This window comes from Rhamphochromis sp. 'chilingali' (assembly GCF_963969265.1).
Source record: "Rhamphochromis sp. 'chilingali' genome assembly, chromosome: 1".
Taxonomy (NCBI): Eukaryota; Metazoa; Chordata; class Actinopteri; order Cichliformes; family Cichlidae; genus Rhamphochromis; species Rhamphochromis sp. 'chilingali'.
The window spans coordinates 27693490-27703410 of record NC_137929.1 but is presented as its reverse complement, the minus strand read 5'-3'; the positions used below and the strand labels follow the sequence as shown (position 1 = coordinate 27703410).

The window sequence follows — 9921 nt, the reverse complement described above, 5'->3', positions numbered from 1 at the left end:
AACTTCAAAAGCCTCTGTTTGTGCATGTTCATATATTCTGTTATTTTCAGTTAACTTAAGGCAAACACTGACTTCACAAATAACAAATAACACATGCAAAACAATTTGCAGTTTGATTTAAGTAATGAGCTTATATCCATCGGTTAATTTCAATTTTATTTATATAGCGCCAAATCACAACAACAGTCACCTCAAGCCACTTTTTATTGTAAGTTAAAGACAATAAAAACAAAGTAAACAAGCACTTGGCGGCAGCGGGAAGGAAAAACTCCCTTTTAACAGGAAGAACCCTCCAGCAGGACCAGGCTCAGGGAAGGGCAGCCATCTGCCCTGACTAGTTGGAGGTGAGGGGAGGGAGACAGGACAAACGACTCAATGTGGAAGAGTTCCAGAAGTTAATAATAACTAATGACTAAATTTAGAGTGGTGTATAAACACATCTAGATTGAAAAGAGGTGAGTGGATCAATTCATTCATCCATCCACCCTTCACAGGTCGCCGGTCCGTCGCAGGGTCCTCGTATCCATTTAAAGCCCTCTTAATTAACACTCTTTGAAAACCCTTTTTTGGCTGCCTCCATCAGGATATGTATTGTCATGCACTCAGTTTTTCATTAATGGGTGCATTAGCCTAATTATTATCTTCAGTTTCATACACATGTACCACTTGTCTAAAACTAACCCAATAAGTTTGAGGGCTCTTATCAATAATTCATGCTGTATGTGTGTGTCTGTGTGAATTAAGCAGACAACTGTGGAAAATACTCGCAGGCTCTGTTAGAATGACTTCAAAATCCCTCTTTCAGTCTCTGCAGTTATAAAGTGATGAATAATCCGTCACAGAAGACAATCATCGCTTTTGACACAGGTAATTACTCAGCCTGGACTTTGCTAACAAGCTGTATAATAGCAGATGGTTCATTGCTTATAGCTGATGGATTGATGGTGATGGTTAAAGAGAAGTCAACGCTACAGCTATAAAGTAATATTGGTATAAAAGTTAAGGATAATTTAAAATACTGGGCAATTTTCTACCTTGCTGTCTGCCTCTCTTTCACAGGCTATTAAATATCAGTGCAATTGTGTATGAAATAGCTCTGGCAAACATATCTGGCAGTGAGAGCATGGATGGGGGGCAAATCAACATAGCCAGGCAGTATCTTAAATCTGTCTAGGATAGAACATATGGAGAAAGGATGGCCAGCGCCAGGGATCACAGGGGTCATGAGGTCCTCATCAGCCTTTGTTTTAAGTGAATGCTAACATATCTCGCTTCAATCCAAATCAAATCCAGGACTTTTGTTGAAACTTTCCTTTATATCACCTAAAGTAACATTTCAGAACCTGAAGCACAGAATGACCACAAAGAGACTCAAAGCTAAAGCAGCTACAAAGAGGTGGATGCACAACTGTACTACAAAAGAAATACACAGTGGGAAGCCCAACCTGAAGAGACAGTGCAGCTAAAAAGAGACAGAAAATGACAACAAAAGACTACAAAGTTATGCAAAGCCAGCATAAAGAGATGGCAAATTATCACAGACACACAAAACAAAACTACAGAGAGATGCAAAATGACATTGTAGTTGTTTTATGATTCCTTTTTTTAGTTTGAGAGAGGGGCACAGTGAATTAGCCTGAGTAATTTGTAGTATAAGTAATAATTCTGTAATATTTCAGTTAACTTGAACTTGCTGTGCTACTTAGGTCATGTATTTCCATCTTATCAGCGTGTATCCATGTTAGCTACACATACTTCAAAGCAGTTTGTGGCTTTGCATAATAAACCAATACCGTATTAACAAGAAGTTTTAACAAGCCTTGTGGCAACCAATGAAATATCATAAGGATCAGGCGTTTTGAAATACTGAACAACGGTAAATTCAGTGTGCTTAGCACGTAGGCAGCTGGCGTTGCAGGGAAATATGCTAATCATTTCCCAAACGTTCAGAATGCTGTATATAGAATTAGCTTAACTGCGAAAGTCACTTATTTAGGCAATTACAAACTGAAAAAATGATTCGGGTTTTGATGTCTACAAATGAGCAGGAATCTATGTAAGCACGCTGCAGGTTGTGGGAATGAGGAGGATGTAACGAAGTAGTGAGGATGCATGACGGAGAAGTGGAGTGGGAAAACAAGTCCAGCTCATTCGAAAGTGAAAAGTTAAGACAAACTTGAAGGAAGCTGCTGGTTGTTCCGTCTTTTTTAAACCACAGGGCTTACAATACAGAAGGAGCTGTTATATCATTGTCATGCAGGACTCGGTGAAGAGACTCTTAGGTCTATGCAGGCTTTGTACACCTCGATTTGGGCAGGCTATCTCATTCTTCCTGGAAGATGCTGTCAAGCTTCATCACACTGGATGCCATTTTGTATGGAGGATTAAGTCTGGGCTTTAAGGACAGTCAGACGCTTGTCCTGATGCCAAGGACAAGTGTCTTGGCTTCACGACTCCAACCCAGTGTTGTCTTGGCTGCAAGCTTTGGCAGCATTCACTCTCCCTTCAGCGTAGACTGGCCCCCCCTTGTCCCCGCTGCTGAGAAGCACCCCCCCCCCAGTAGAATGACAACTATGTCTGGCAAATATTAGGCATTGCTCCTCATTTCACTTTTAAAATGGCCACACTGTGGTAAACTCCAAGCAGACTATCAGAAGTCCTTCATGCAAGTTTCCTTCTTTCGGTCTAGCTTCATAAAAACCTGACTGATGGAGTGCTGCTGCGATGGTTCTCCTTCTGGCACATTCTGCCATCTCTGCAGGGGCCCTTCTTGCTTGGTTACTCAGTTTGGCCAGATGGTCATATCCCAGGATTCTTGGTGGATCCAAACCTCCCCAGTTTTGCGATTAATGAGGCCATTGTGCTCCAGGGAGTGTAAAGCTTTAAAAACAGTCCTATAGCCTTGTTTCTGATTTGGCTGCTGTAGTGAGCGTACCCTGTCAGTCCACTATTTAACTCTGCTGTTAATATGTGTCTATGTCCATTTACTGTGGAGGAAGCTATAAAACCTTGTGAGAGGAACCCAACAGAAGTCGATGAGTCACTTCTGACCAATGACAGCGATACAGAGGTGAGTTGTTTAATATATCCTTAACTTTTATGTTGTTTTTGAGTGTTAAGAGGCTTGAGATAAGGAAGCAAAAATAATCAATACAGCATTATTTTTCTCTCTCTTTTAAATGTACTAAAAAAATGACCCACTGTACCATTAAATATGAAAATGTTTCCGCATTAGCAGTATCCTGTAATTACCAAAGTTCTATGAAATCTGAGCATAATTGAGGACTACCTCGCTCTCATCCAGAAAAAGTTCAGTCCAATTCCCCTGTTGGTTAGGGACAGTGACATCTGCAGCTGGTGCCCCATCACTGTTATCACATCAGCAAGTCCTGTCAGCTCTTATCACACTGGCCCACCATCTCCTATCTTAATAGAGATCTGACTGTATGGTGTGACTACGTGCTGACCCTCCGTGTGGCCTTTTTGCTTATCGGCTGTCCACAAGTTCTCGTGCCTCCAACATTCAGAGTTTGCTTTCCTTGCTTCCCAGCAGGGTCCCGGGAGCCATGTTGTTGTTAGTGTTGTCAGTTTCAGTCTTTCCACTAAGACATTTGGAAACTGAATACATTGCAGGTTGCAAAGAACTTTCAGGAGTTGGGCAGACAGTACTTTGTGATGAAACTTCTCTATTACTATGACTGATGCCATTTTTGGTAATTGGTACTGGCCTTTGCCTGGGCTCTAAGGTCAGAAGTTCAGATGGCAGCATAAGGCTTGAAGGAATGCCTAAGTTGTCTTGCGAGGATGTATCTTTATTTTTCATTATTATATAGGTTTATATATTTTATATTTCATCTTACATATTCAATAAACTCTGTTAGCCTCCTTTTTATGTTGCAGCTTAAGCGCTGGGTGATAATGACCTTCATACGTACAAGGGTCCAGCCTGCTCAAGTTAGCTTAGCTTTAGACTTTATTTTAATATATGGTCACTTGACTGTATGTTTGGGGTTGTTGTCCTGCTGCAGAATACATTTGGGGCCAATAAACAATCATTTATATTTCTGAAAGCATTCTTTGTTTACAGCATTTTTTCCACACCTACCTAAAACTTTTGCACAGTACCGTACACTGCTCAGATAAATTACAGGAACACTGGATATCTATACTGATGCAGACTGGTTAATGTGTTAGAAATGCAGGGATGCCACATCGTTTGATGGAAAGGAAAATGATCAACCTGCAAAGACAGCCCAAAAATCAAAATGAAGCAGGAGGTTAGTCTGTTTTCCTGGAATGTCATTGCAGAGCATTGCATACTCTCACCTCATCACGCCTGCACTGTTGTGCAACAGGAGGAACCCAGGACCCACTGCACCAGCGTAGAGTGACAATGGCTCCAAGAATTTCATCATTCTACTGCCTAGTCTGTAGTGAACTGTACATCCCTCCATGGATATGCGTCCCGAGACCATCACTGACCCACCACCAAACTTGTCATGTCGGACACTGCACTAACATCTGGCAGGACAAACCAGATGTCAGGAAGTAAGTCCACTGTCAGAGGCCATAAGAAGATCATTTGTGACCTTCACTAATGTTGTTTCTGTACTGCGATGAATTCTGAATCCCGACTATAAGTCTTCAAATAAACCTTTCCTCTGCAGATGATCAACCAGCTGTTTTACAACTAATCTTTCAAGCACTACATCTCTTCCTTTTGGCATCATATAGCTTAAACAGTAGCAAAAACCAGGGCTGTGACCCATCGGGATTACATGCACATATGCTGACATCATTATATCAAACTTTGGCAATATTTAATGTGGGCATCATAATAAGAATTCAGCCAGTATAGCTGTAACACAGATGGTAAAGAAAAGGATAAACAGTCCACTTTAACAAATACAAAATAAACACACTCATTGCAGCAACAGCTTATATAAAAGGGGCAATTATGCAGAGTGCATCGTTGATACTTTAGAAACTCCATCCTAACAATTACAGAAAAGATGACTGACACATGTATCTTGTGTTTCTTCTTCTTCTATTGTCTCAGATATTAACAGCCTTGTCAGCAACAGAGCAGAAAGTCCTCAAATTGCAGCACCCCGAGAGCAAACCTGCATGGCTCTGTGAACTCTAGTGTCTCAAAGGGACTACATGATATAAAACTCAGGTAAGCGTAAAAAAGCAAGGTGAGTGAATGGTGAATGGATCGTAAGGGCGCTGATCATTACTGGTAGGGGGCACCTGGTTGGTATAGTAATTAACCCTGCTGAATGGTTGGCCTGGAAACTGCTGACTTCAAACGCCCCCATCCCTCGAAGTTGCAGAAGACCCACAGATGATGGGGTGTCAAAATCTCCTACATCCACCTGGCACCCTGCTCACACTTATTAGAGCCAGTGAGCACTGCTGTGACCTGGCCAGTGTCTCCCACTTTTCATGCTCCAGAGTGCGATAAATGGGCGGCCAGGGAACAGAACAAAGCGAGTTAATACTGACAAGCCTATATATAATATATACAATACTACACAAGGCATTTGAACATCTTAAACATGTAAGGGTATCAGATGAGCACAAAGAGACAGAAATCACAGAATGGCCATACGCACACAGAGGAATTATTCTTGTCTTGATATCTTTTAACACAAATATACAGATGCAAACGCACACCTACGTGATTTCAGCACATTTTTTACTCGCAATACAGTGAGGGATGTCGCTGTCAAAGATAAGGGGCTAAGATTACTTTTTGGCATGGGCTACTTCTGTAGCCTCATTTTTATCTGTCGTGGTGATGATTGGCTACAACAGCTCTCAGCAATTTTCTTTTGCTCTCTGGGGGGGGGGGGGGGGGGGGGGGGGCTTAATCTTTCAGCTTGGTGACAAGACCAAACACCCACCAATGAAATTCTGACGGGTAACAGTTAAAGAGGCAGCGTCTCTGCTGAATCCTAAGCAAGTATAAACTCATATTATAACATCATACAAGGTTAATCTTAGTGATAAGTATTTTATCTTCAATAGCAGATCCCGACACTTAACTCATCTTCACTGAGAAAACATTTGAGAGTATTTCTGGCATAACATGGTTAATGCAGGATTTCTGGAGGATGTACTGACCTCAGTGTTTGGTAGATTACTGTAAAACAAAAAAATCAAGTATTAAACAGTTTCTTTATATAGAGCTAGGAAATGGGAAATAGGTGCAGCGATGAAACATTTGCAAACATACATAGAAAAGAAGCGTATAAAGCATAAATAGAGTTTGTAGAATCTAATGAGCTTCAAAATCACAATCTTTGACAATCTTTAGTCTTCAACACAGCCTGAACTCTCTGAGATAAGCTTTCTTGTCATGTCTTTTAGTAATATTCAGGAATAGTTCCTGAGGGTTCCTGGAGGACATTCAAAGCTCTTCTTTGGACGTTGGCTACGTTTTGTTCTGTTCTCTGTGAAGATGATCCCACACCGTTCCAATAATGTTGAGGTAGGAACTCTTGGGAGGCCAATCCATGACTGAAAGTGTTCAATTGTGTGTTTTTACTATCCAGTTATGCTTCTACTGGACTTAGCAACATGTTTGTCATGCTGATTTTATGGCATGGTGAATCAAAAAAAACCTATGCTCCTTTTCTGCACTCATAATTCCATCCGTTTTGACAAGACTTGGATTCAGCTAAAGAAAGGGGAACAAATGGCAGGTGCTGGTCACAAAATGCTTGAACATACAATTCAAAATTGGTTCTTTGTTGTTTGACCATTCTCGCCCCTTTCCACTTCACCCTCAACACAGAGACCTGCCATCTTCAGAAGTTTCCTGATGACTCTGCGATGGTTGAATGCACCAGCTAGGGTGATGAGATGGAGTAGCGGGCTGTGGTGGACTCCTTTGTCTCATGGTGCGAGCAGAATCATCAGCAGCTCAGCGTGACAAAGACCAAGGAATTGATTGTGGACTTTAGGAGGACCAGGAAACCAGCGACCCCTGCTTTAATCCAAGGGGTCGATGTGGACATAGTGGAGGACTATAAATACCTCAGAGTACACACTGACAATAAAGTGGACTGGGTTAAAAACACCACTGCACTCTACAGGAAGGGCCAAAGTCGTCTGTATTTTCTGAGGCGGCTGAGATCTTTTAACATCTGTGAGTACTCGTGATTTTCTATGAGGCCAACAGACTCAGTAAACTTACTGTATGTGCAAGGCCAGTAATGTCATGGGAATGGAGTTGGACTCTCTAAAGGTGGTGTTGGAGAGGTGGATATTCTTTTAATTCTCTAATGGACCTTATTTTTGATTAGTGGCCCATAATTTATACCAGTATAGACATATAGTAAACAAATGTATGGCAGATGTATGGGCCTGGTTTCTGATAATACTTCAGAATCTTGTTTTAAGTTCATGGTTAGAAATATGACAAAACCTCCCCCAAAAAACACGCAACATGGAGTCAGCCCACAAGAGCACCCGATGTGGCTCATTCTTCCACAGTCACCCGCCTCTCCCAACACATTACTTCTTCTCTAACATATGCAAAGCTGACTAATTTCCTTAAGCGATTCACACGCTTGCACACAATCAAAAATTGGTCAATGACTTTATGAGGAAAGGAATCGCAAGCTGGTATCATCTTGCAAACTGATTAGTTCAGTTTCCATCTGGTTTATAAACTTAAACCTGCTGCAGTGTGCCAAATCAGCTGCCTGGCATGGGGCCGATGCTGGGTGCGCACCATGGCTTCCTAGCTTGAATTCTTTCCCTCTCCTCGTCTCTATTTTGTGTCAGAGATTAAAAATAGCAAGTGGCCTTCTGCAGAATAAGCAGTTCATAGATTCTGGCTTTGACGCTGCGTTTGCCTGGAGAGGCCAGCTGTCACCTGCATGCAGGCAGAGTAGGCCTCGCCACTGATTCTCTATAGACACTGGGCTCTGGACTTTGACTGTAAGACAAAACGGGTGTGTTTGCGCATCCACTTTATATTGCAGGACAACTTCTGGTGTTTATAACTTTGTTTATGTTGAAGATAAACAATCACACTGAGCAAAATGTGCATGTGGTTGACGATGTTGATTTTAGAAAGGCATGCAGCAAATAAATTACTGACATACAAGCATCCACTTTTGACCCATAGCTAATGCCAGTATCAATATTTTTAGTTTAATTGATTTTTTTTCATATGTTTTCTCGCTTTTATCCAGAGAAACTGTGAAATTATCATTATAAATAATTGCTAAATGTTTCTTCATCACACTGTCTTTGAACACGTGAGGCTCTAAATAGAGAATCAAGTTAAGCACTTCAAATCTGTCACTCAGTAAAGGACTGAAGCTGCTCCATTTAGAATTAATGAGACACCAACCTTGTGAACACTTCGTTGGAACAAATTTCATTTTCTGGTCCAGAACATCACTATCAAACCTTAATGTGTGTGTGTGTGGAAGCTCAAACAGCTATTACACCAGGTTCACAAAGTCAGCCTCCGTCGGCTGAAGTTTTGATCAGATAAAATTTCTGCCTGGGTGGTTTCTAGCTTAAGAGCTGCTACAAACATCCAACTTTAAATCCCACAAGACCACTGGTTCGCAACCTTTCGCTTATATATCAAAAGCCCTGTCAGATAAGCTGAAGTACTCCTTTGACACAGCCCATCACGTTCCAAACATTTCAATTGATGGTAAGCCAGATGTTCATCTTAACAAAATAAGTGAATATTGTAGTAGTCATATTCTTGTACAGGAGCTGGTTGGGTCTACTTTGTGTTTGTGCTACTAACACTTGGTAGAAGCTGGATGTTCATCAATCACGGCACAAAAATGTACTTTTCACCACCTACTATTTTCATTCTGTAGAGCCAGAAGGCTTGGTATCATGTTTGCAGAAAGCCTGCATTTATGACTTTAGGCTAACTAGTTCAACTATTTTAATGGTTTGGGTCTCGCTGTTTACCGCCCACATAAAATAAACATTTTTCTTTCTTTTTAAAATAATAAGTTCTACTTTTGATGTGTGTGTGTGTGTGTGTCTGCAGGATATAAAGGACCAATAAAGATACGGTCATGTGGAAAAACCAAGTACACCCTTGCTACTTCCACTGGCATTGTCAGGGAAATAGCAGCCAGGTGCTGCTAATTAAATGCACTTGAATAGCTGATCATCAGCAGGTGTGAGCACCTCTATAAAAGGAGAAGTTTGGACAGTTTGCTGCTCTGGCGTTGTTGTGTGTTGACATAATGCCACCATCGTCCCAGGAAAGAACAGCCCAGCAAATTCAGTTGAAAGGCAAACCGGCAATTCTCAGAAAAGCTGCAAAAACCTAAGATCTACAACGTAGACTCTACGGGCCTCAGTTAGGTTAAATGTTAAAGTTCAGAACAATACAATTACAAAAAGCTGAAGTATGGCTTGTTTGTAAGAAGTGCCTGGAGAAAGCTTCTTCTTTCTCAGAAGAGAATGGCAGCAGGGCTTAGGTTTGTAAAGTTGCATGGCAACAAACCACAAGACTTTTGGAACAATTTCCTTTGGAAAAATGAGACCAAAGTAGAGATTTCCATATTTCCATAATGCACTGCAACACATTCAGTGGAAACCAAACAGTATATCAGCACAAACACCTCATACCAACTTTCAAGCATGGCGGTGGAGGGACGACGATTTAGCGTTGTTTTGGAGCCACAGGACCTGAAGACCTTTGAGTCATTGAGTCAACCATGAACGCCGCATACCAAAATATTCTCAGTCAAATATGAGGCCATCTGTCTGAAAGCTAAAGCTTGGTCTGAATTTCTGCTGTGCGTGAAAGTCTACAACAGAATAAATGATGAGACTGTGAGACACTCATAAAATCATATAAAAAATAGTTATGTAACGTTATTACTGCTAAATGTGGCTCTAGAAGCTACTCAATTATGA

General features: G+C 41.2%; 1 long non-coding RNA gene across 1 annotated transcript; it reads left to right on the top strand.

Moving 5' to 3' along the window:
* Positions 1–4359: 4359 nt before the first annotated feature.
* Positions 4360–8853, top strand: LOC308391730. The gene is made up of 4 exons (XR_013970690.1): positions 4360–4548; positions 5060–5179; positions 6376–6496; positions 6803–8853. It is a non-coding gene; the product is annotated as an uncharacterized lncRNA (long non-coding RNA).
* The last annotated feature ends 1068 nt before the right edge of the window (positions 8854–9921 follow it).